Below are 26,666 nucleotides of genomic sequence, written 5' to 3' on the forward strand. Positions count from 1 at the left end.
TAAGTAGACAGCCAGTCATGAACACAGACGACCAACTGTGTCTTAGCACCCCTCCTGTGGAAGCAGCAAGGAGACTGTGTAGTATTAAGAGTATGTGGGGCTGGGGATTTAGCTCAGTGGTAGAGCGCTTACCTAGGAAGCATAAGGCCCTGGGTTCAGTCCCCAGCTCCTAAAAAAAGAACCAAAAAAAAAAAAAAAAAAAAAAAAAAAAGAGTATGTACCCAGGGCAGATCTATGCCGTTAGGGGCTAGAATAAGTTCTCAAGCTTTATTAGCCAGTATTTGTTGGAATTTTTGTTTACTTATCCTTTGATATTGGCTTTTGGTTGTAGGGATTAAAATCATTTATTTTATTTTACTTGTAAGCAATGAAGGGACTCTAGCCAGCTCCAACATAGCAAGCATGGCTCTGACAGGCCTTGCTTCTCCCCCATCCCCTTGGCCTTGCTTAAACAGTTAGATTACATTCCCAAAGCCAGCCACCAAGGTCTAGTCTATTCCCTTTTTTGGCCACTTCCTCCTCCCCAGGCTAAATACCAAGATCCAGTTATCAGAGCAAAGAATTCCTGCAATAAAAAGCCACTTTTGCCTCACCTAATTAGCATGTCTAATTAAAATTAAACACATCATCCAAACCAGGTTCTCCCCCTTTATCTTTATATACTGTTATTTTCCTAGGGGCCATGTCTGTTTTTTCTCTATCTAGAGGCAGTCCTTTGTCCCCTGAGACAAATACCCCTGTCCCCTCTCCCTTGTTCCTTTTTCTTTCTCCCTTGTCCTCTATCTCTTCTCTGTACCACTTATTCCCTGCTGTTTGTCCCTCTGGGGCAAATACATCTCCTTTGTGTTGAGAACTTGGTCTTGAGGGTCCTGAGCCATACCTATCTTTTGTGTGTGTGTGTGTGTGTGTGTGTGTGTGTGTGTGTGTGTGTGTGTGTGTGGTGTGTGCATGTGTGTGTGTGGTGTGTGTGTGCATGTGTGTGTGTGGTGTGTGTGTGCATGTGTGTGAGTGCATGTGTGTGTGTGGTGTGTGTGTGTGCATGTGTGTGTAGTGTGTGTGTGTGTGTGTGTGTGTGTGTGTACATAAAGATCACAAAATGGCACTAGCTTTCCTGGAGCTGGAATTATAGAGAGCTGGGAGTGGACTGACATAAGTGCTGGGAACCCAACTTAGGAACTCTGGAAAAATAAGTGTTCTTAAGCGCTGAGCCACATTCCTATCACTTTACTGTCATGGGGCTGACCTTGAGCTCCCTGTGTCCTGGGAGAGGACCTTGAACTCTTGGTTTTTCTGCCTCTACTTTCAAGTACTAGGGTCATAGGCAATTATTACCACATTTATTGTGCAGTAATTCCCCCGAAATTGAAATCTTCCATCCTGGAGTAAAGCGTTAACACAGAGTGTTAGAAGGGAAGATGAAGCCGTTGGATATTCTAAGGGGAGGTGAAACACTCCGCCCTACAGAGAAGCTCCTGACACTCAGGAAGCAAACGACTCGATGACTTCAGGAAGTCCTTCAAGACAACCAGGTTCACTGGGCCCCTTTCCCTCTAAGCACATAGAAACTGTCAGGCCTGCCTGGAGGATACTCAGACCAACCGAGTCACCTGGGAAAGCACTCGCTAACACGCTGAGCTGCTGGGGCCTGTGCAGTGAGTGTTCCGGGTTTCCCGCTTTGAGAGCTGTCACCCATGCAGAGTGGGCTTTGGTCATGCAGTTGCACATTAGCCTTCAGTTCTCTATCTGGCTCTCTTGGCCAACTATTTCAACCGAGTTTGGTAAGGACAGGTAGGGTGGCTTGGTAGTTAAGAGCGGTTATTGTTTTTATGGAGGACCTAGGTTCAGTTCTCAGCACCCCCCTGGTGGCATACAGCCATCCATAACTCCAGTTCTAGGGGATCTGACCTCTGAGAGCACTAGGCACGCATGTGGCACACATACATACATACATACATGCAGTCAAAACGTCTGTGTACGTAAAATAAAATAAATATTTAAAAAAGAGAATGAACAAAGGTGATTGGCTAGGCTGCCTCTGTAAACCAGAGCCTACTAGCACCAGATGTTCTTTGAGAAGAAAAACCTGTGAAGCCAAACAGTCTCTAGTTTGATCAAAGCGTTCCTTACAGACAAGACGCCTGGAAAGTCTTAACTGGGGCAATCCTGAGAGCCCCAATGCCAGGGCATGAGATTCTCCCACTTTCTCCCTGCACCCTGGCAAGTTAACCACAGCCATGTCTACCACTGGCCTCTGAATCCTGCTTGATATTCTTAGACACTTCTGAACCTTTGGAAGGTGTCCATTGCTTCCCAATAGCTCACTGTTTAATGGCAGGAATTGGTCAAGCCCTGTGATCCTAGACTATGCAGCCGCCAGTTAGAAGATGAAATCCAACTGCTGTTTGGATTAACTGGTGGCCTCTAAGGCTTTACGTGCTCACTTGGTCTGCAGAATTCATTCAACAAATACGTTCTAGGCAGGGTCTTAGACATGTGGAACATGGGTAAGCACAACAGATACACTCCATACTTGGCAGAATGACTTGTGAGCAAGACGCCTTGGCACTTAAGAGTGAGTGCCGCTCTTCCAGAAACCTGAGATCGGTTCCCCGCATTCATGTGAAGCAATTCACAACAGCCTGTAACACCGACTTCTGGGATCTAACATCCTTGACTGGCTTCCTGGGCATTCTCATGCATCACACACACACACACACACACACACACACACACACACACACACACACACACACACATGCCACTATATATGAAATGGTTCAAGATCTCTGTAATATGTACCATATTCTCTCCATGTAATTAAGTAGCTCATCACAACTGCAATAAAAGCTCTTAGCATATGTGAAGATTAAATATGTCAGGCAAATTAAAAACTGGTATTATAATACTGCATTAAAATTAAATGAACCAGGCATGGTGGTTCATGTCTGTAATTACAACACTTAGGAAGCTGAAGTTAGAAGTCATGAGTTCAAGGTCAGCCAGTGCTACACAGTGAGTTCAAGGCCAGTGATGAATACATAGGAAGGCCTGGTCTCAAAAAAAAAAAAATTAGAAAAGGGGAACAGGTAAAGCTCTTGACTCATAAGCCTGGTGAGCTAAATCCCTGGAAGTCAAAGTGGGAGAAGAGAAACCACTCCTTGAAGCTGTCCTCTGGCCTTCACACCAGTCTCCATCACATGTATTACACATGTGTTAACATAGGTACACACATTCACAGAGTCAAAAAAAAATTTTTGAGATAGGGTTTCTCTGGTAGCCCTGGCTGCCCTGGAACTCACTGCAAATCAGCCTGGCCTTGAACTCCCATTTGCCTCTGCCTCCTAAGTGCTGGGATTAAAGGTGTGCACCACCACACCTGGCTTTAAAAAAAAATAAACTTAAGAGAGGCTGTGGAGATGACTCAATGGATAAAGCACTTGCTTCATTCACCTAAAAGCTGGTGTCGGGGGCTGGGGATTTAGCTCAGTGGTAGAGCGCTTGCCTAGGAAGCACAAGGCCCTGGGTTCGGTCCCCAGCTCCGGAAAAAAAAAAAAAAAAAAAAAAAGAACCATAAAAGCTGGTGTCTAGCCAGTTTAGCCAACTGGTGAGTTCCAGTTTCAGTGAGAGACCCTAAGGTAGAGATTGATAAAGGAAGTTGCCCTATGTTGAATTCTGATGACACACATGAACCTGTACTCACGTGAACATCTACACATATCGAACATACACACAACTCAACTAACAAAATGGGCAATGATAGAGTTGCTAATATTCCTAAATGATGTCGGGATTGCAGGTGTTCTCCACCATGCCCAGACTGTGTTTTGCATATATTTAGTAGAAGCAGGGGCTGGAGAGAGGGCTCAGCAGGTAAGAGCCCTGTTCCCTTGCAGAGGACTCAGGTTTGATTTCTAGCACCCACACGGTGGCTCGCAGTCATTCATAACTCCAGTTCCAAGATTCTGACACCCCCTTCTGACCTCTGTGGGCACTGTACATATGTGCTATACATGCACGCAGGCAGGCAAAACATTCAAACACAAAAAAGTGAATAAATATTTTGTAAAAATATTAGAAGTAGGGGTTGGGGATTTAGCTCCGTGGTAGAGTGCTTGCCTAGCAAGCGCAAGGCCCTGGGTTCGGTCCCCAGCTCCGAAAAAAAGAAAAGAAAAAAAAATATTAGAAGTAACAGCTGTTACACCTTGTGTGTCCCTTACTAGAAAAGGGGGAAGAGAAGTGCCCTGCCACCCCACAAAGCTCCATTTGGGGGATATAGGCTTACTATCAGAAGGAGAGAAGAACAGTTCAATGCTAATTCCCGTTCCTATTGGAAAACACAGCTTACGTTCAGGGCTCAATGGCAGAATGCTTGCCTGGCATGCACAGGACCCCAGCATGAAAGAAAAGAAAAAGCTAAGAGAGAAAGGAGAGGAGGGAGAAGGAGCTACTAATGTACTAGGACCTGCCTGACCTGGGTGTCATGAGTGCTAGAGGAGCGGGAGACCTCAGCATAGAATTTCCACCAAATGGTTCCACATCTGTGCAAGACCCAAGCATAGTCTGCAGAACGAGAACATGACAGATGCTGTGTGATTAATCCAGGTCACGTTCTAACATTGTCCAGGCTGTCCTGGAATCCTGGGCCATCCGCTATCCTCAGCTTCCAAGCCACTAGTCATTGTCTTTTCTTTGTGTAGTCACTTGTTCAAAGGTTTACATGGATGGCCTGGGCTGCACAGGGAGTTCTAGGCCAGCCTCTGAGCTACAGAGGTCCAATCTTGTCTCCAACAACAACAACAAAAATTTTTTAACAAAGGGAAAACAGAAAAGAAAAAAAAAAAGGAAGAATGAATCTTGGGACTGGAGAGAGAGCTTAAATGGTATTCACTGTTACCCTCCCCAGAGAGTACTAGTCAGTTTTTGAATGAAAGCCTGTAACTTTAATTTTTTTTAATCTTTATTTTTAATGATTTTGTAAACATTTTAACCTCTCTTTTAGCCCACCGCTCACCAGAGGTAGTGGAAAAGAGAGGATATAAAAGAAATGGACCTGTTCAGAAATTGTTCTTCGGTGTAAATCTTATCCATGTTGTTATGAAATCAGCAGTTCAGTTCACAGAAATTGGCCACAGCAGCTCAATCTACTGGTAAACATTTAATGGAAATACCCGCAGTCCAGTTTGGTAGAGTTGGGAGAGTCAACACAAATCAGCAGTGGTGGCACTAACCTAGCAGAGACAACCAGGCCTTAGTGTCAGCATGAGTCAGCCAGCGGGACCAGGGCCAACATAAATGCCCAGAAAAGTTCTCAGCTGTGCCTCCCTCAGTGAAGCAAAGATTAGCAAAGACATGAGACCAACAAGCATTGTATAGTTAGTTCCATAAGTAAGCCAAGCTCAGCCTCCATCACTCTTAGTGCCCCTTATAGAAATTTGGCAAGTACTTGTCACTGGGCTCAAGGAAGTAGGCTCAGATAAGAATATTCACATTTGGGGGGTTGGGGATTTAGCTCAGTGGTAGAGCACTTGCCTAGCAAGCGCAAAGCCCTGGGTTCAGTCCTCAGCTCCGAAAAAAAGAAAAAAAAAAAAAAAAAAGAAACTTTTAGGTCCATGATCTTGACAGTTGTAGGGAGGGGAGTCCCAGAACTAGGGAATGGGGGAGGAACCCCGCCCTCTGAAATAGGCAATAGGCAGGACATGTAGGCTGTTGATTGATAGGGGTACTTATCTGGAGTTCATCTGACCCTCAGAGAGTGGATCTGAGTGGATTTTCTGAGGCTAACAAAATTCTTGATTGTCAATATGACTACAGACCATGAAAGAGGAGCTTCTTTTCTCTATCCAGACTAGGTACATATAGATTTAGCAATGAGAAACAGTTTTAAGTCGATATGTAAAAGACAACCAAAGGAAACTTGAGCTTGGACCTATGATAGTGGATTGTGTAGTAGAATGTTTTACCGCTTAGACTAATTTATCAGAACTCCACTGATTAATGTTAAAGCTCTGAACTGAAGTCCTAATACAACAGTAGCAGGGTGAAGGGAAGAAATCTGCCCTTTTATATCTTAAATCACCTCTTTATCACCATTTAAGCTTTCATTTGCATTTACCGACTGTAAAACATCTTCTTAGACCCACAAGCACTGTCTTAGATCCTCACAACCTAAGCTTTCACATCCCCGGACCTTACATAAACTTCACACTTGGTCCTAGCCAGTTATTTGCCATGAATGAGATACAGGTGGTGGGTCACTGGGCGCAGTCACTGCAGAGTGAGTTCCTTTAGGAAGAGTAAAAGCTATGCCTGAAGCCTGTTTATGGTTTAATAAGAAGCTTGCGAGTAAGGCAAACCTGTTTGCCTTTTAAAATAAGAGACCTAGTAGTTTCAACTAGCTGAAGAACTGACTAATGAACTAACACAACGGTGAATTACCTTGGGGTAAGGAGCTAGTTGCCTATTGTTCTCTAGCTGTCAAGCTAGAGTTAGTTATCAATCTGACCAGAAACCATAGAAGGATAAACCATAGTCTAAATGGACAATGTATTAATTAAAACGGCGGAGATTAGTCATAGTCCACTACTTAGACAGTTGTCCCAAGTTCCTGTGGTCTACACAGTAATGAGGACAGAGGCAGTCTTCCGGCCATCGGGCCCAGAAGATGAAGAGGCTTTTTTGTGTGGAGGAGGAACATGAGAGACACTGACTGTGTCTTTGGCAACATGAAGACAATTAACTCTCCGGGTGTCCTCTGTCCACAATTCAAGCTGGACCCTAGCAGTGGGTGAGGCACTGGGGAGTTATGCCCAGTGGTTATCGTACCACAGTCCTTTGTCATTGTGCCATATCTTCTTGGAAACCTCGGGAGGTGGGTCACTGTTAGGATTTGGGAGTCTCTGTCCATCATAATAAATTTAAATATTAAATGCCATTTTCAGTAGGTCTCTGGCTGGTTTGAGGGCTGGTACTTGGTAAACATATTTGAATTCAACAATCTCTGTTTTTAGTTGTCTGCTCTAGACTGTACCTTGCAAAGATAGAACCTGAGACTAATCTTGTAATTAACTGCATTAGTTCTTTGCATGACCTCAAATATATTTCTGAGCACATTAAAGGATTTGATTATTTATAAGGCTACTGACGATCAACTTGCATTTCTTAATTATAGTAGCTTTTATAAGACTAGAATTTTAGGGTCCATCCCCGTTAGGCTTGAGTCTTAAGAATCATGATTTTGAACTGAAACTCTTCTAGGATCAAAATAAAACTTTTAATTATATAAATATAGTCTGTAAAAAGACTGGGAACTTTTCATTATAGAATATAACAGTTTCCTGTATAATTTATTTTAAAAAAATCTATAGCTTATAAAAATCTAAAGCTATATTATAGATAAGTAACATTAGTAAAAACAATGCTAAACATTTTTTTTTTTTTTTTGGTTCTTTTTTTCGGAGCTGGGGACCGAACCCAGGGCCTTGCGCTTCCTAGGTAAGCGCTCTACCACTGAGCTAAATCCCCAGCCCGCTAAACATTTTTAAGGCAGTATTTTTTTTTATCTTTTTACTGTTGTAGATCTCCAAAAATTTTAAAAGTTTAAAATCTTTCAACTGTTTTTGTAATATTAAAGTAAAGCACCCTTTTAAGAGTGAGGACATACAGCAACAGTGTGAACAATTTATCAAGACAGGACAGAAGTCATACAAAAATCTTATTCCAATTTAAATCTATCTTTGGAGACCTCCTTCCCTGGTCTGTTCATGTCCTGTGTTGCTGTTCACAATCAAGATGACAATGAAGCCATAACTTCCCTTAACAGAGATGTCTGCTAGCAGCGTTGCCCTTAACCAAGATGGCAGTGAAGCTATGACTACACCTTCTCCAGCCCTTAGCAAAAATAGTGACTAGCCATGTGTTGCTCATATCCCAGAATGGAATGTCACATGGTTTAAGATTATATAAGAACAAACTTTCAATCACTAACCCTAAGTTATAAGTCTTAACCATATCTAATAATTTGTAACTCAAAAATCCTGTTTTTGACTCTGCCTGTGTCTAAAAAGGGGTGAGCAATATTGCATTTCTAGAGCCGATAATAAAGCAGAATAGTGTAAAACAACTTCAAAACTATCCATATTTAAATAATATTTGAAACCCTATTATCTTAGATCCTGTGGCCAGAAAACCAAGAGGCACATTGAGCCTATGTGGCTGGTGACAAGGGAAAGAAACAGCGTTCATTCACACAAGTAAGACCAGTCAGAAAGAGGCATACAGTGGCCGGGTACTAGCAAAAACATATGTAGTTATACATACATTTTAAATAAGCGCTTGGTAATTTGAATAGACCTTAACCTTAAAGTTTCATCATTATATAAAGAATATTTTATATATTATATATTATAAATATTTTAAACCAGAGTTGAATCACATGTACATACAGTATGTTGCAACAATATAACTGAATTTCTATCATCATCATCATAAAAATCCATACCAACTTAAAATATAAGACTTGTTGCTGCTTTCTTAGTCTAAGAGGAGATACAATAATAAACAGGGAGTTTATTAGAACTAAGACGTCTCATGATTATTGCTTCAGACCATGTGGTCACCTTAAGACGGTGAAGTCACATGGTAGATTGCAAGTCATGAGGCCGACATGGTTGCTATTTAAAAACATTTGTGTTTCTATAGATACGTATTTTTAAATGAGTTGCATCTAAGTTACATACACACATACATATGGGCAGTTAAATCCAAGTCATATACACACAGGGTTGAATTTGAGTTACCTACACACAGACACACACTCTTAACAAGAGCTGAATAAAGGCAAATACTGTTACAGAGTGTATAGATTTTACCCCATACCCAATAAACAATTTATGAATCCTTAGATAAAAGTTTACAGCATAATCTTAAGGTATTATTTTTCCTTTAGAGAGCAGAATGCAAAGAAACCAGAGATAAAAGAGTGGGGAAGCAGAACTTCAAGTGTAGAGCAGAGCAAGTTTACATATAAGATGTTTGAGAATCATTTGTCTGTGACAGTGAGAATCTAGAAATCAGGTATGCCAATTTGTAATAAAATCCGAGGCCATGGAGGGAGAGCAAGCTTAGCTTAGTGCATGCAGGCCGACTGCAGGAAGGCAGGAGGAGGGGTAGGGAGGGGCATGTGGGTCTACGTGGGCAGACTGAGCGCCAGAGCCGCAAGGATGAATCGGACTTTAGCTAGAATTTGGAATCAAATTAATAGACAATTGGTCCCCATATCTCAGGAGTGGTCAGATCAGCGGCTTGCTTCAGAGCTGCCACTGATGGGAACAGGAGTGTGCGTTGCAGACAGTCCCAGGCCCTACCCTGCCCTGTCGGGTTGTAATTTACAGACTAGACATTTAAGCATTATAGGAAGGGAGACCAGGCAGAAAGAAACAGGGCTTCGAGGAAAGGGATCTGGGTCTCTCTTTCCATTTCCCCGATCGCTTGTAGTATTCATGAAGGTCCTGAATAATATTAGAAATTTAATTAGAAAGGTGAACAAATTTAGGGCACTTTAGGTCGGGTTTCAGGTATAGAGGCTGGAGGTTTTGTAAGAGGGATTTCAAGGGGGATATGGACACCTTCCTCATGGATGAGAGGGATAAAATGTCACTGCAGCCTGTTATTGCAGGTGTCCCCAGGACTTGGGGAGGACAAAACGAGGACCAGGCTGTTCCGTGGGTGATCATCACACTCAACAAGGCTCAGTGGCATAACCTGGCTAAGAGGAAAAACTCCAAGGCTGTTGTTCCAGGACTTTTGGAGAGGCCAGGAGGCGAGGACTGAAACCGAGCTCTAGTAGTGAGGCCTCATCAACAGGGAGGGGTTGAGTAACAGTCTCCAAAGTGAACCGGTAGAGCAGGAAGGGTGCGATAGCCCAGTAGGGACTAAGGAACCTGTAAGGTCGCAGCTCTGACGATAGTGGGGACAGGTGAAGAGGGCGTGTGTGTGCCTTAAAGGCTGTGGTTGGGCGTACCTCCACCTCCAAGAGTATTAGAGGACTGATGGACGTTGAAAGGTCACTCCCTTAGACTCAGAGAGATGTTAAAACGACCAGAAAGGAAACTTCCCTAATTGTCGCTGAATAGGGTGATGAGTGACTGGTGAGCCAGAGGCGGATTCGGTGCTTGCACGTGGTGGCGGGTTGGAAGTAAAGTCCTGGCGTGTGGTTTTAACCCACAAAGGAACACGAGCATCAGATTCTAACAAGTCTTGGAGCACCAATGTTACGAATTATAATGAGCACAACATGGGCACCGGGTGGGCCCACATCAAGGTGTCCCTCTGAGAAATTACCAAGCCACTGATCTGGTGTAAATAAACCATTGCTAGGTCTCTGGGAGGAGCCTAGTGGAGTCGCCTATGAGCTAACACTCTAGAGTCAATGCTCCTCACTCCTGGGCCATGGCTCCAACTCTTACCTTTTAAACGATGAGGTAAGGCTGGGTAAGGTGGCCCAAGCCTTTAGTTCCAGCACTCAGGAAGCCATCAGGTGGATGTCTATGAGTTTGAAGCCAGCCTGGTCTATAGAGAGTTCCAGGTCAGCCAGAGCTACATAGTGAGACTCTTGTCCCGATAAACAAAATCTTTTTTAAGAAGAGTATGTGTGAGTGGTATTCCTGAGCCAAGACACCTGAGATTGACCTCTGGCCTCGATCCACACCACCACGCATGTGCACCTGCACATGCAGCCACATGAAAATGTGCAGTTTAAAATCAAAAGTGAAACACATACCTGCTATCCAGCCTTGAAGTAACTACATTTAACTGGAGTCCGAGGAGGCTCCTCCATGAACTTCCAGAGTCTATTGTTATCTGAATTTTTCTTAATTCCACCCTTCTTTTTTAGAATTTTACTTTTCCTGTGTATTTTTTTCACACCATATTTCTATTTGGGGGAAGGGGACTTTTGCTATCTTTTATTTTTGTTTGTTTTTTTTGTTTGTTTGTTTGTTTTTGAAACAGGGTTTCATGTAGCCCAGGCTGACCTTGAATTTGTTACATAGCTTGGGCTAGCTTTGAATTCCTGATCTTCCTGCCTCTGCATCTCAAGTACTGGGATTACAGACAAGTATTACCACAACAGGATGAGTTCTTGCATATTATATAAATGAAATTATTAGGCCTATATTTTTTTTCTGTGATTTAACATTCAATTGATTTTTGTGGGTTTTTTCCCCCTTTTGTTATTTGGTTTTATGCATGAATGTGTGTGTTTGGGTGTGTTGTGGTGGTGGTGGTGGTGGTGGTGGTGGTGTGTATGTGAACACAAGATGTCTCCTCAATCACTTCTCAACCTTGTTTTTTTCTCAATGAACCTGGAACTCACAGTGCTCAAGGTTAACCCATACATAGTGAGACACTGACTCAAAGAGAAGGAAGAGGAGGAAGAATTTTAAGAAATAAAGGTGCCGTTTGGATATGTCCAGGCTCACAGGTCCGTTGTGAGCCACAAGACAAGTAGCTGGGATGCCTGCAGAGAGGCCGGCTCCTCCCTAAAGCAGCAGAGGGGAAAGCGGGAATTCCACAGGAGCCACGTGCAGATACGCGTTGACGACCCAGCTTCCAGCTAGACGGAGGGGTTTGCTTCAGGTGAGGGAACTAGGGGGGAGAAAACGGGACCAGTAATGATCACGAATGTCATAGGGGTTGTGGCCACACCATCCACAATGTCATGAAATGGAGGAAACAAGTCTGCTGAGGAAGTGTTTAAATGAAATCACTGATTTACAAGTGTTCTCTGGGCCGGTGAGACTGCTCAGTGGGTACAGGGTACATTATGCCAAGTCCGATGACCTGAGTTCAATTCCTGGGATCCACATGGTAGGAGACAGTTGTCCCTGACCTCCACACATGTGCACACACATACAAACAAGTAAATGTAAATGAAATACTAAAACCGTGCTCTAGCCAGGTGTGTTCACTCAGACCATAATTCTCGCACTTGGAAGGCCAAAGCGGGTAGATTCTGTTTCTTTTCCTTTGCATCTGTTTGTAAACTCACTCCAGTTTTCTGTCTACTTAATAGGCATCTCATTATGTAAGATGGATCTATATTTAAAACTATAGTTTATTTTAACAAAAGAAAAATTATTAATGTGATTACTGTATTAGTAATACAGTAATCTCTGGGCCAAGCATATACAAACCATCACAATTACCAAGAAATCCTTTCAACACAGAACATGACAAGGCAGGAAGAAACAAAGAGACCTCGGACGCCGGCTACTGTCCAGGGTTTCCACAAGGAAGATGTCTCCACTTCCTTTCCGTTAGCTCACCTCCAAAGTGCTGCTTTCCCAGATCCGTTACGGGATATGTGACTATTGCACACAGAAAACCTAATAGTTAGCAAAATGTAGAAGTTTAGATAGATATTGCGTTTGTCAAATGAAGATAGGTGTGTCCCGTAGAGAGAGAGACACAGTATCCGTGTGCTTGTAAAAGCCTGGATAGATAAGAACCCTAAAGAATGGGAAGTCTCTGCCTATTTTAAGGCATGTTGCTAGGGAGACGTCTTGTGTTCCCTGCTCTACGACCCAAAGGCAGCTGGGTTGTCTCCAGCTACCCCACCATAAAGGTGAAATGGTTCAGCCACTACTGACTTGACTTGGAGATCCCCATCCCAACCCCCCATGACAGTGTCCTGCCATGTTATAGGGAGGAACTAGAGACTTCTTATATAGATAGACGTGTGTGTGTGTGTGTGTGTGTGTGTGTGTGTGTGTGTATGTATCTGTCTGTCTGTTTCTGTATGTCTCTGTGTCTGTCTGTCTGTCTCTTTCTCTCTCTCTCACATACACACACACACACACACACACACACACACACAAATAATAAATACATAACTAGGGCTGGAGAGATGGCTCAGTGGTTAAGAGCACTGACTGCTCTTCCTAGAGGTCCTGAATTCAAATCCCAGCAACCACATGGTGGCTCACAACCATCTGTAATGGGATCTGATGCCCTCTTCTGATGTGTCTGAAGACAGCTACAGTGTACTCATATATAATAAATAAATCTTTAGTTCTTTTTTTTTTTTTTCCGGAGCTGGGGACCGAACCCAGGGCCTTGTGCTTCCTAGGTAAGCGCTCTACCACTGAGCTAAATCCCCAGCCCCATAAATAAATCTTTAAATAATACATAACTAAATAAACCTATTGTTAGTTTGGGTTTCTGTTTGAATTTATATCCTAAATAATAATATACTGATTAAGGTACATACTGGTAAAGTTGCTGCACGTCAGAAATAAAGAATTGTATTAGATCCATGTAAGAGGACTAGTGTCCCACACGCAGTGGGATAAATCTCACTTAGACATAGATTTAGCCAAAAGCAACATTCAGTGTCAGAAAGAAGCGATGTCTACAAAGATATCTAAAAGAAAGAACAACCCAGTACTTTCTAATCCAGTTTTCCCTCTAACTGTAAAGACACCCTGGTCTGGGGTTCACGCCTTTAACACCAGCACTGATAGTCGGAGGCGGGCAGATCTTAGTGACTTCAAGGGCAGCCTGAGCCACACACACAGCTGGCTCTAGGCCAGCCAGTACTATATCGTGAGATCTGTCTCAAAAATAAGTGCATAAGGGGCTGGGGATTTAGCTCAGTGGTAGAGCGCTTACCTAGGAAGCGCAAGGCCCTGGGTTCGGTCCCCAGCTCCGAAAAAAAGAACCAAAAAAAAAAAAAAAAAAGTGCATAAATAAGGACACTTGTGTCACAGGATATTTGGAAGCATGTGAGAGTTAACAACACAGATGAAGGAGACTATTTGACAGTGAAGGATCAGTAGAAAGATGACTGCAAAGCAGGAGTAAGACAGCATGGGAGAAGACACCGGATTTAGAACAACCCACCAGACAGCCGCGGGGACCCTCGTTAACCTTTCCTGTACAACAGTGGCAGGGCCAACACAGTCAGGAGAGGAAGAGAAGGACTGGGGACAGGATAGCTCATGGTTCTTGGCTTGAACTCCACAGTTGTGTCTAACAGTGCAATGCCTTGGATGTAGTCTGCTTGGGTTGGACTGGGTTTTTTGTTTGTTTTAGTTTTGCTATTGCTTGGAGTTTGGAAACAGGGCTTCATGTAGCTCAACTGGGTACCCAACTCTCTGTCTAGTGAGCCCTGAACTCTGGATCCTCCTGCCTTGCCCTCTCAAGGACTGGGGTTAGAGGCATCTTCCACCATACCTGGCAGGAAGTTGTTTTTCTTGTTCAGGAAGTAGTTTCTGAAGTTCAAAAGTTCCTGCTGTTGCTGCTGAATCTCCTTCTTCCTCTTCCTCCTCCTTCCTCTCCCTTCTTCCCCTCCCTCTTCCTTCCTCCTCCTCTTGCTGGTGTATATCTGTACCATGTGGGTGCCTGGTGACAAGGGCGTCAGATCCCCTGGAACTGGAATTACAAATGGCTGTGAGCCACCAGGTAGGCTCTAGGAATCGAACCTAAGCCCTCTGTAGGAGCAGAGCTCTTAACCACTGAGCCATCTCTCCAGCCTCCAGCTTTTCTTTTGCTTATTTAATGCCATTTTGTTTTGTTTTTGTTTTTGTTTATTCATCCTGTTGCTCAGACTGTCTTCAAACTCTATTCTAAAGTGAGCTACATGCCAGGTTTTTAATCCCTTCCTTGAGAGATTTCTACAACTGATGTTGTCTAAGGGAATGTGTTTTAACACATTGACAAATTCCCTCTAGAAAGGTCCGGCTAGTTCATACCAGTGGTTCTCTGAAGTTCTTATCTCTCCATATCCTCACAGTCATTGGATGTTGTCCTGAGACACACGAACTCAGATCCCTTTTCCTCACAATGACTTAGAATGGTAGCTGCTGGTGCAACTTTGAGGGCTTTTCTTTTTTAATATTTATTTTTATTTTATGTATATGGGTGTTTGCCTGCAGGTATATATGTGCACCCGGTCATAACTTCCATTTGAAAAGAGTAAAAGGACCTCGTCATCTAAGGTCTCTGACAGCCCATCTTGCTTTGAGCCTGAGGAGCACTGGAAGCTTGGCTTTCTAGCACACCACTGAATTATCACACAACTAGTTGGGAAGTTTGTTTGTTTGTTTTGGCTTAGTTTTGTTTTGAGCCAGGGTTTCACACTGTAGCCAAGGTTACATTCTGTAAACCAGGAACTGTACTGGAACTCACACAAAGTTTCCCGACTCAAGCCCCTGAGTGCTGCTATCACAAATTTAAGCCACAGAGCCCCAAACTGCCACCGTCGGGATAAACTTTCCCCTGTGTCTCTAGACAGGCTCCAGCTTACCTTACAGTTTTCCTACAATTCACATCTTTCCAACATATGTATATTTTTAAATATTTATTTGTGTGTATGAGTGAACTTGTGTATCTCGGCACACATGGTCAGAAGACAGTTGGAGGGAGTAATTTCTATGAGCTTGGTGACAAGTGCCTTTATGACTGAGTCATCTCACCAGCCCATTCGAGATATAGATTTTAATGATACCATAGTCTGTTAATGATTCAACAACTGTAAACTGCCCAGCCAGAAAGGCCACGCTGAAGAAAATAAGTAAAACAAACGCTGAGAATATAGAGAGGAGGACCCCTTATTCACTGGTTGGATTATAAACTAGGGAAGCCCCTGTAGAAGTCAGTGTGGAGTGCCCTTTAAAAATTAAAAATAAATGCCAGGCATGGTGGGTGCAGGCCTTTAGTCCCAGCACTCAGGAGGCAGAGGCAGTAGGATCTCTGTGAGTTTGAGGCTGGCCTGGTCTACATATGAAGCCAGGGCTACAAAGAGAAATCCTGTCTCAAAAAACCAAACCAAACCAAACCAAGCCACACCGAATTAAATTAAATTAATTAAATTAAAATTAGCCAGGTGTTTAACAATTATCTATGACTAAGTTTTCAGCATGGGATTATGTATGCCTATAATCCCAGTACTGGGGAGGTAGAAGCAGGGGGTCAGGGGTTCAGGTCCATCCCTGACTATAATCTACCCTGTCTCAGGAAGCCATAACAAAAGGCCTGGGGAGAATGCTCAGCAGGTAAAGTGAATGCCACACAAGCTTGAGGACCTGAGTTCAGATTCCTAATATCCATGTGAAAAGCCAGAAAAGCAAGTGTCTGTAATCCCAGTAATGGAGACAGGAAGATCAACAGGGTTTGCTGGCCAGGCACTCTATGCAGAGCAATGACTTCCAGGTTCAGTGAGAGACTCTGTCTCAAAGCATAAGGTAGAGAACAATTAAGAAGAAACCTAGTCTCCACCTCTGACCCCTGCTCTCCACCTCTGGCCCCTGCTCTCCACCTCTGGTCTCTGCTCTCCACCTCTGGCCCCTGCTCTCCACCTCTGGCCCTGCTCTCCACCTCTGGTCTCTGCTCTTCACCTCTGGCCCCTGCTCTCCACCTCTGGTCTCTGCTCTCCACCTCTGGCCCCTGCTCTCCACCTCTGGCCCCTGCTCTCCACCTCTGGTCTCTGCTCTCCACCTCTGGCCCCTGCTCTCCACCTCTGGTCTCTGTTCTCCACCTCTGGCCTCTGCTCTCCACCTCTGGTCTCTGCTCTCCACCTCTGGCCCCTGCTCTCCACCTCTGGCCCCTGCTCTCCACCTCTGGTCTCTGCTCTCCACCTCTGGTCTCTGCTCTCCACCTCTGGCCCCTGCTCTCCACCTCTGGCCCCTGCTCTCCACCTCTGGTCTCTGCTCTCCACCTCTGGCTCCTGCTCTCCACCTCTGGCCCCTGCTCTCCACCTCTGGCACCTGCTCTCTGCCTCTGGCCCCTGCTCTCCACCTCTGGCCCCTGCTCTCCACCTCTGGCACCTGCTCTCTGCCTCTGGCCCCTGCTCTCCACCTCTGGCCCCTGCACACAGCGTGCATAACAGGATGGTTTTATGTAACAGGTACAGGAACTGTGCTATCGTCACCTTCATGCACCGTGGGCTGGCAAGGGCTTATCTCAGAAGCTGCTATTTGACAACCTCAGCACACAGGCGAAAATGCTGGGTTCCTTTGTATCTAGATGTGACCTATGGTTACCTTTTGGACATTAAAATAAAAGTAGGACTTCCTGGACCTATCCTTAATATAAGAGGAAAATTCCCTCCTCACTTCCGATCTTTTCCATCTGTCTGGAATTTAAATATGACATGAGTAACTTAGAAAGACACCTTGAGCCTCAGGAATCTTTTTATGCGCACTGTGGCACACCTCCACCAGTAAATTACAAAATCACAAGCCCCTAAATAGAACATTTCAGTTTTTTCTCTTTTAGACGTGGCCCACCATAACCTTAATGGTTTCAGCACTCAGTAAGAGCATTAGTTATTTTTCTGTTGCTGTGATAAACCATGACCAGGCGAGCTAATAGGAGAACAGGTTTGTCTGGGTTTATGGTTCTAGAGAGTTAGAGCCCTGGACAGCAGTGCTGGAGCAGCAGCTCTGGGCTCCCATCTTCAAGCACAAACAGAAAGAAATCAGCCCAGTCTTTTAGCTCTCAAGCCCACCTCCAGTGACAGGCATCCTCCAACAAGGCCACACCTCCAAAGCCTTCCACACCTCCCAAAAGCACCTGGGGATCAAAGCTACAGGGACATTTCTCATTCAAACCATCACAATTGTATTTCTGCAGAATGACTCCTAAATCCTGAGATTTCTAGCTTAGCTTGAAAGGCAGAAAATTAAGGAGACAGGAGAAGGAAGTGACAGGAAGGGAAAAGGACCTTCCCCCAGACATCTGGCTAGCTTATCCCTCTGAAAGAACCAGGAACTTTCACACACCACTGGCAAAGCCAAAGTTGCCTAGAGAGGCAGCTTTTCCTAGAAGTCATATGAAAGAGGGGCTGCTGGGAAGGCTCGGCAAGGAAAGGCGCTTGCTGCCAACTCTTGGTTTGTTCTTGGACCCCACATGGTAGAAAGAGAGAACTGGATCCCGCAAGTTGTCTTCTGACTTTCACACGTGTGCCACAGCATGTGCATGAACATACATACACATAAACACAATCAATCAATTCATCAATCAATCAATGTAAAAAAAAAAAAGACACCTGAAACAAAGAGGGCAAAGACATTTAAAAGTGATCAATGACCTTGAGTTTTTAAACATTCTCACCTTACCACTAAGTCTGGATAATACCCTTGTAAACTCACTTTACCACTAAGTTTACAGAAGAAGGTTCTTTAAGCTTTAATTACACCTCTGAGCAATGTAACTCAGAAACCACAGGATGATCCACCAAGCCGCTGTAAGAACACTTGGGTGCACCTTCAATTCCTGAGCCTCTTTCCCTTAAATCTCTGTTTAAAATACACATTGCAATCTCTTAATAAACTCCATTCTGCCCTATACTGGCTTGTTCTGAATCTTTTCTACAGCAATGCCAAGAACCCTGTTCTTGCCTGAGTGGAGGTCTGTCCCTAAATGAGAAAAGAACTCCCCTGCTGTGCTGGCAACAGTGTGGAGCTGGGTCTCCATGCCTGTCACTGCGGCCAGCCCTACTCTCCAGTGACCTTAGATCAAGATCAGCACGTTGTGACATCAGTTTACCACAGATCCCCTGAAACACTCATTTCTCTGTCCCCTTTACATTCACTTTGGTCTGCTTTTATTTTCTAACTACTATTATTTATATTTTATTAGTTGTATAAAGTTCAAATTTGTCTATGGGGAAGGTAGGACATATATTAAAATTTTAAAAAGTCAATTTGCAAGCCAGTTACGATGACACACATCTGTAACTCCAGCACTTGGAAGACCAAAGCAGGATGTCAAGTTCAAGATCAGCCAGGCTAGAGTAGAGAGATCTTGTGACAGCCCTCATACCGATTAAGTCAGTTCACACCTGAAAGTGTAGACCAATAAAGCTGTCTATCTGACAGGCCAGGAAAACAGCTAATTGATAGAGGACTTGTCTAGTATGTACAAGACCCTAGGCCCAAGTCTCCATATTGGGGGAAATATCTAGCAGAAAAGTGACATTGGTAACACCCTTTGGACCGGGACTGTATCTTAGTAGAACGCTTATTATCCCGGAGGCGCGAGGTTTGATACCTAGCACGGAATAAAGCTGGCAGTGGTGTATAAGCCACAAGAAAACCTGTCAAAAAACAAAGGGGAGGCCGGAACAAGAAAGGAAGGGAAGGAGGAAGTAGGAAGGAAAAATAAAATTATAAGTCAAAAGTTGACGGGCTGGAGAGATGGCTCAGCGGTTTAGAGCTCTGACTGCTCTTCTAGAGGTCCTGAGTTCAATTCCCAGCAATCACATGGTGGGAATTACCATCTGTGATGGAATCTGATGCCCTCTTCTGATGTGTCTGAAGAGAGTTGCAATGTAGTTATATATAATAAATAAATAAATCTTTTTTTTTAAAAGATGGCTACCACATGAGACTTTTTTTTTTTAAATTGACAAGACATGGAATATATCCAAATAGCAGAAATGCAGGGCCCTTCCCTCAGGGCCTGCCCAGGCAGGTGTCTTCCTGGTGACATGATTCAGATTGTGATACAGCCCAACCCACGCATTCAAAGGAAGTCTGACTTTGATAAATGGGTGTAGCAGATAGGTTGGGTAAGGTGTAGAGAGAAGAAAAAGAAGTAACCACTGAGGTTATAAGGCATCACAAGGAACAGAGACTTGTCACCTGGGTGAGAAGCCTGTCACCTAGAGATGATAAGGGATGAGCTATTGGGTCCTGGTGACTCACACCATTAATCCCAGCACTCAGGAGACGGAGGCTGCCCCATCTTTGTGTATTTGAAGCCTGCCTGGTCTATAAAGCAAGTTCCAGGACAGCCAAGACTACACAGAGAAACCGGTCTGGGAGTGGGGTCAGGTGCGGGAGGGTTAAGTAATGAGCCAGAGAGCCATGTAGCTAACATTCTTCCCATTTCTAACTCTGGGAGCTTAATTTAAAAAGGGCATCTGCTAGAAAAGTGGGGCTCAGATGGTATGAAGCCAAATTTGTGAGTTCAGTCCCCAGTCTCCCGTTGGCGTAGGGTTTCATTGCTGTGAAGAGACACCATGACCAGTACAACTCTTATAAAGGACAACTTTTAACTGTGGCTGGCTTACAGGTTCAGAGGTTCAGGCAGGAAGCATGACAGCATGCAAGCAGGCCTGGTGCTGGAAGAGAGTGTCCTACATCTTGACAGCAGGCAGCCAAGACAGCAGGCAGCCAGGAGGGGGTTCCGTTCCACACTGGGTGGAGCTTGAGCACAGGACCTCAAAGCCCACCCCCCACAGTGATGCACTTCTTCCAACAAGGCCACACCTCTTAATAATGCCAATTCCTGTGTGTCAACCTTACTTAAACCACCACACCCACAAACTGGAAATGGTGGTGCTGAAGGTCTAGCCTGAGGTACAGGAGACCCTATTGTTCCTGCTATCTCTGGAGGAGTTTTCTTTTGTTTTTGCTTAATTTTATTTGTATATTTTTGGGAAGGGGTGCGCATATACCAGAGCACATGCTTGGAGGTTCTTTATCCCTTTGCACCAGGGATTGAACTCAGGTCATCACCCTTAGAAGCGAGTGCCTTTACCCACTAAAGCCCTCTTTGACCCCCTCAGGCACCAGGCACGCAAGTGGACTTAACACACATGCAGGCAAGATGTCCATACACATAAACAAGAACCGTTTTTAACCTGTGTAGGAGAACGGGGAACTAGCAGGGATAAGAAGGGGTATGGGTATGGAAAGCAACATGCTCAACAGGTACGCTCATGTCTGTACATGTGTACAAGGCATGACTCAGCATAGTATAGTAAACCCTGCACACACAGACTGTCCCTGATGTAGAGCCCAAGGGACCAACAGACCTGGCTGGAGAAGTGTTTGTTTGTGCTGGAAATCTTTTGAAAGCTTTGCTTATTTATTTATTTAGTTTTTTTCAAGCCAGGGTTTCTGTGTGTAGCCCTGGCTGTCCTGGAGCTCACACTATAGAGCAGGCTAACCTCAAACTCAGAGATCTTCCTGCTTCTGCTTCCCAAGTGCTGGGATTAAAGGCGTGCACCACTCCTCTCCGGCTTTGTTTTTATTTGCTTCTGTGTGTAGTCAGGTTGTGGGTGTCCGCAGGGACCAGAAAGGGCACTGGATCCCCTGCAGCTGGAGTCACAGGCCACTGTGAGCTGCTTCATGTGGGTGCTGGGAACCAACCCTGCGTTCTCTGGAAGAACAGTGTTCCAGTTTGCTGTTCCGTTGCTGTTATTACAGCAATGACCAAAACCAACTTGGGAGGGAAAGGGTTTGCTTGGCTTACAGGTTACAATCCACCATCAAGGGAAGCCAAGGCAGGATGGAGAGTGGAGCCCACAGAGGAACACTGTTTACTGGCTTGCTTCCTCTGGCTTACTCGGCCGGCTTTCTTACATAGCCCAGGCCCACCTGCCTAGGGATAGCACTGTGCACAGTGGGCTTGACTTTACTGCATTACTTCTCTGAGGACAGCCTTGAACTCCTGATCCTCCTGCCTCTGCCTCCCATTAGCCTTCCCTCTGAGTCTTGACAGAGCCACCACTTTTTACCCAGTTACTCAGCTGCTGGTCTGGGGAAGAACTTCTGGCTCCTCCCTTCCTTATGGCACCCATATTCTATTGCTTCTGCCCTTCATTGTCTCTAAATTGAACCTTTCACGACCAGTCTTCCTGCTCCCACTCCACTGCAGGAGTCTGCACAGGCTTGCCTTGTTGACGCTATATTCCTGTCTCAGCTGTTGTTCATGGCTTTTTACAGGTCTCCTTCACTTAGGTCTCTTTCCCATAGTTCTCCATTTAGTTCCCTAGGTGTTATAGAAGCTATGCACACATACACACATTCACACACATACTCATATACACACACATACATAAACACTCACACACATACATTCATATACACACATGCACACTCACACACACATATATACATACATATACATACACACACACTCACGCGCACTCACATACCCACACACATTCACACACATATACACACTCGCATAGCGCACACACACACACACACACACACACACACACACACACACACACACACCTCTTTTTAGGACAAAATGATCAGAATAAAATGACAACGCAATAGCCATTGTCACCTATAGACTCTAGATGATAGGCAATTTTCTTCTTTCTATTTTAAAATATATTTTCCTGTTTTCTTGGCTGAACATGAATCATGCTGTCATTACATAAAGAGCATGAACTTTATTGTGTTTTTTTATAGAATGGATTCAAACTATGGGAGGCTGATGAGCATGGTGCTATTTAGAAAGGCGCTGTCAGAACGAGCCAGTGGGGAGGAAGTGATTTCAAAGACCATGGCCAAGTTCATGGGTAACTTCGAGGAGAAGGCACTGTCGATGGTGGCTGCTGCCATGACTTACTTGAAGCCTCGATTGGCCACGTTTTAGTGCTACATCAAGGTTGAACTGGTTCCCCCAACCCCTGGTGAAATCCCTACAGCTATTCAGAGCATGGAAAAAATAATTGAAAGTGCCAAAACTGGTGGCTTCGAACACCTTACAGTTAAGAAAGCTGTGCTGAAGGCCACTAAGGGTGGATGTGGTTTTATATGGGAGAAGTCATAGGCAAAGGTGGCATTCTTGGCTATGATGTTTTAAGACCAATCTTTAACTTCCAATCTGAGATCTTATTTGAATGTCTTGGACCGAGTGTAATGAATAAAATACTAGCTGTGGAAAAAAAATGACCTTGATGGGGCAGAGACATGAAGATCTCCACAATCGGATGTCACAGTTAAATCAGACCTGGACTTGGAGTTCCGGATTCATCACCTGCCCTGTGATCTTAGGAAAGTCGAATGAGCCCTCAAATCTCTTTCCTACGATCCTGTCCCAGGGAAGTGATCGAGCCTCCTTTACACATTCATGCAGCCGCTTCAGGACTTGTGGAACCCTGAGCTAGGCACTGGTCCACACCACACGGGGCGCTAGCCGTGAACTCTACAGGTGAATTCTCCATCTCCACAGGCTTGGCTGGCTTAGAGTGAGTGGCAGATAACAGCTACAGAAATGTGTGGTACTCAATTTTAAAAAGTGTGTGTGTGTGTGTGTGTGTGTGTGTGTGTGTGTGTGTGTGTGTACAAGCTGAATGTACATGAGGGGAAGGGGGTAAAGGTCAACACTGGGTGTCTTCCTCAGTCGATGTCTGCCTTAGTTTTTTGAGGCAAGGTCTCTCACTGAAAGGCAGACTCGTACATTTGCTAGTAGGCTGGTGGGCTAACGGACCGTACAGGAGACCCATCTCTGTCCCTCTTACACTAACATTACAGTCCATACCATCATGGCTGGCTTTTTATGTGGGTGCTGGGGAGCTGAACGCAAGCACACTCCAAGTACTTTACTAACTGAGCGTCTCCCCAGGCTCGACTATTTTTATTTTTTGAAATGGGGTCTTCAGTAGCCTAGGCTGGTCTCAAACATACCAAGTACTCAGGGATAGCCTTGAACCCCTCTTCCTTCTGTCTCTGAGCTAAGTGTGCTAGAAGCACACCTACCATACTTAGCTAAAACCTATTTTAGTTTTTGTTCCTTTGAGACTGATTCTCTCCATAGCCCTGTCTTTCCTGGGATTTACTATGTAGACCAGGGTGGCCTTGAACTCACAGAGATCTACTTATTTCTGCCTCCTCAATTCTGAGATTAAAAGCACACCCACTAGCTGGGTATCGGTGGTGGTCTACTCTTTTAATCCCAGCACTCAGAAGGCAGAGGCAAGCAGATCTCTGTGAGTTCAAGGCCAGCCTTATCTACAGGGCAAGCTAAGGCTACACAGAGAAACCCTGTCTGAAACAACAACAAAAAGGCAGCAAGGAGGTCAGGGTAGAGGACCCAAGTCAGGAGAGCATGGAAGGAGATAGAGCCGTGGAGGTGGCATTGGGCCAGGTCACTCGTGTGAGGCCTGGAAGATGTGGCTACGAGTAATAAATAGTTGGATACATTTCGAAGGTGGAGCTCAAAGGATTTACTGGTATGTTGAGTGCAGATTTCAAATAGAAGAAAAGGAATTCTCTAAGGTTCTGGGAAGGTAGCTCTCAGTAGGTAGAGGCCTTACCTAGCATGCACGAAGCCCTGGCTTCAGTTCTCCATACCACAGAAAACTCGCCATGATGGCCCACACCTGTACTCCCAACACTTGGGAAGTAAGAGAAGGATCAGAAGTTCAAGGCCATAGAAACTTACATAGAAAGCTACATAGAAAGCTTGAGGCCAGCTTGTCACAAGAGGCTCTGTTAGGAACGAGAGTGAGAGAGAGACACTCAGGGTGGGGGAAATGTTGAACCTTCATGGTGTTGCTGATGGATGTAGGCTGTAGAAGCTTGATTTTCTTACTAGTTACCATAGAGGAATGTATCCCAGTGGTGACATGAAAGAAAGGCTACCATTTTAATGGCCAGTGGTTAAACAAAGAAATCGCATGCAGTCCTATGCAGCAGCCATCCCTCCCTCCCCCAGGCAGCTTTCCCATTACATCATACCGGAAATCAGGAGGCAAAATAGCAGCGGGCCAAGGTTTTCAACAGAGCCAGCCAGCAAACCATGCATGGAGTTGCAGGTAAACACATAGGACCTCAGATCCCACAACAAAGTGTGGGCAGTGGTTCTCAGCTTTCCTAAGGCTGCGACCCTTTAATACAGTTCCTCATGTTGTAGTGACTACCAACCATAAGGTTATTTTAGTTGTAGCATCATAACTGTAATCTTGCCACTGTTATGAATCACAGTGTAAATATCTGATGTGCAGGATATTTGATATGAGACCCCTGTGAAAGGGTCTTCTGATCCCCAAAGGTTAAGAACTGCTGCTCCAGGGACCCTGTGAGTGTCCATTGAGATGGTGGCTCATCGGGGTGGGAACACTTGGACAGAAGGAAAGCACATAAGGGAGACAGTTTCTGTGAGTTCACAGAGTTTCCGGTGAAACCCAAGCAGACCGTCCATGTGACAGGCCACACCTTTGGTTCACCAGCTCCTCCCCCTCCTCCGTGCTCAGGATTCCCTCTCTGATTCTAGTCCCTCTGGCTTCCTCTCCTCCCTCCTCTGTCAGCAACCCATCCCTTCATAGATAGCCTCAATACTCCCCCCAAAACTAAGTCTGAACTTACAAACTAGCAGCTGCTGTGTGAAGTAAGCAACCCCCTGTTCCCACTGCCTCACCAGGCACAGCTCCTGCCCCTGAAGACACTGCCTCTTCTTTCTGCCTCATGATAACCTTCTATAATTTTAATTTTTTTCAAACCCTATTTTTAATGATGGTTCATCCACCAAAGGTAATGGAAAAGAAAGGATATGGAGGAAGTGGACTAGTTTAGAAAGGTTCTTTGGAGAAACCAAACCATCTGTGTTGTCTGGAAATCGGCAGTTCAGTTCACAGCAGGCAGCAGCAGATTGATCCACTCACAAACACTTCCTTGGATACACAGGCAGTCCAGCTCAGTAGAGTTGGGATATTAACAGTGGTGACATGACCTAGCAGAGACAGCCAGGCCTCGGCCTCAGCTCGAGTCAGCAGGAGGTGCCAACAAGAACATCAGGAGAAGTTCTCAACTCTGCCTCTCTCAGGGAAGCAAAGACCAGAGAAGATGCGAGACCCACAAGCTTTGCACAGCTAGCTGTAGCAGCAAGTCAAGCACTGTCACTCTGTGGAGTCCTATTGATACCCTGCAAACATCACGTGTCCCTCATGTGCCTTACTTCTGCACATTCACAAGTCCAAGGAAGCGGCAACAAACCGCAGCACGCCACCAGATGTTTGTTGGTGCGTTTCTCTCTGTGGAGTTCCGACAAATGCAGCTCAACTATGCAATGTAAGGCACACCAATACACGTGTGTTGCTAGCAGAACCAATACACATGTGTTGTTAGCAAAGAATCTTTCATCACACGTCCTTTCAGGTGCTTGCTTTAGAACAATATCCTCTCTCCTGTGTCTGCTTCAGCAAAATGGCTCCTTCCTGAGTCTGCCTTAGCCTTTTGCCTGTGTCCACGTTAACAAAGAATTCCTTCACATGTCTGCCCCAGCAAAACACCACTCAACTGACTTTCCAGAGAACCCTTAAATTTCCACTTCCTCTCCTACTTTGGGCAGTGTGATCTTCACCGAAGTTATCTTTCACACCCCAGACAGAACAGAACACGGGGAGAGATGAGAATGGGTTCAGCCTAGACGCCCCTTGAGATGTCAGGTGGTGAGAGTGTGGCCCTGAGGAACTCATGCCTTCAGCTACAGAACTGTGCTGTGTGTCCTGCTCAGGGCACAGTCCCTTTGGCCACTGAGTTATAACGTGTACTTCTATTGTTTATGGATAAGGAACAGCCCGCAGTTCTCCCCTGGGGAGCCAGCCCTCAGCCTTTGCCTTCCAAGCAGGGACATTAGCTGAGCCAACTGTTTGGGGAAAGAAATCTGATGGAATGTGGGTCAGAGATTCAGTGTTTGGGAGCCAGGGTCCAGGGGAAGCTTCAGGGCTTGGGGGTGCCTGGCAGAATCACAAACCTTCTTTCTGTCCCTATAACTCAGTTGGTATTGTTTAACTCAGGACCTCACTCAGAGTCCAGCTCACAGGGCACAGAAGAGCCCTGGCCTCTGTCCTTGAGATGTCCATAGAGAGGACGTGGCGTTTCATCTAAGAACTTGACGTCCTTTCCAGAGCAAAGAGG

The 26,666-nt window shown here is 45.0% G+C and overlaps 1 pseudogene; it reads left to right on the forward strand.

Moving 5' to 3' along the window:
* Positions 1 to 22,308: 22,308 nt before the first annotated feature.
* Positions 22,309 to 22,700, forward strand: LOC108350864 (ATP synthase subunit g, mitochondrial pseudogene; annotated as a pseudogene).
* Positions 22,701 to 26,666: the final 3,966 nt, after the last annotated feature.

This window comes from Rattus norvegicus, chromosome 4 (assembly GCF_021556685.1).
Source record: "Rattus norvegicus strain SHRSP/BbbUtx chromosome 4, alternate assembly SHRSP_T2T, whole genome shotgun sequence".
Lineage (NCBI taxonomy): Eukaryota > Metazoa > Chordata > Mammalia > Rodentia > Muridae > Rattus > Rattus norvegicus.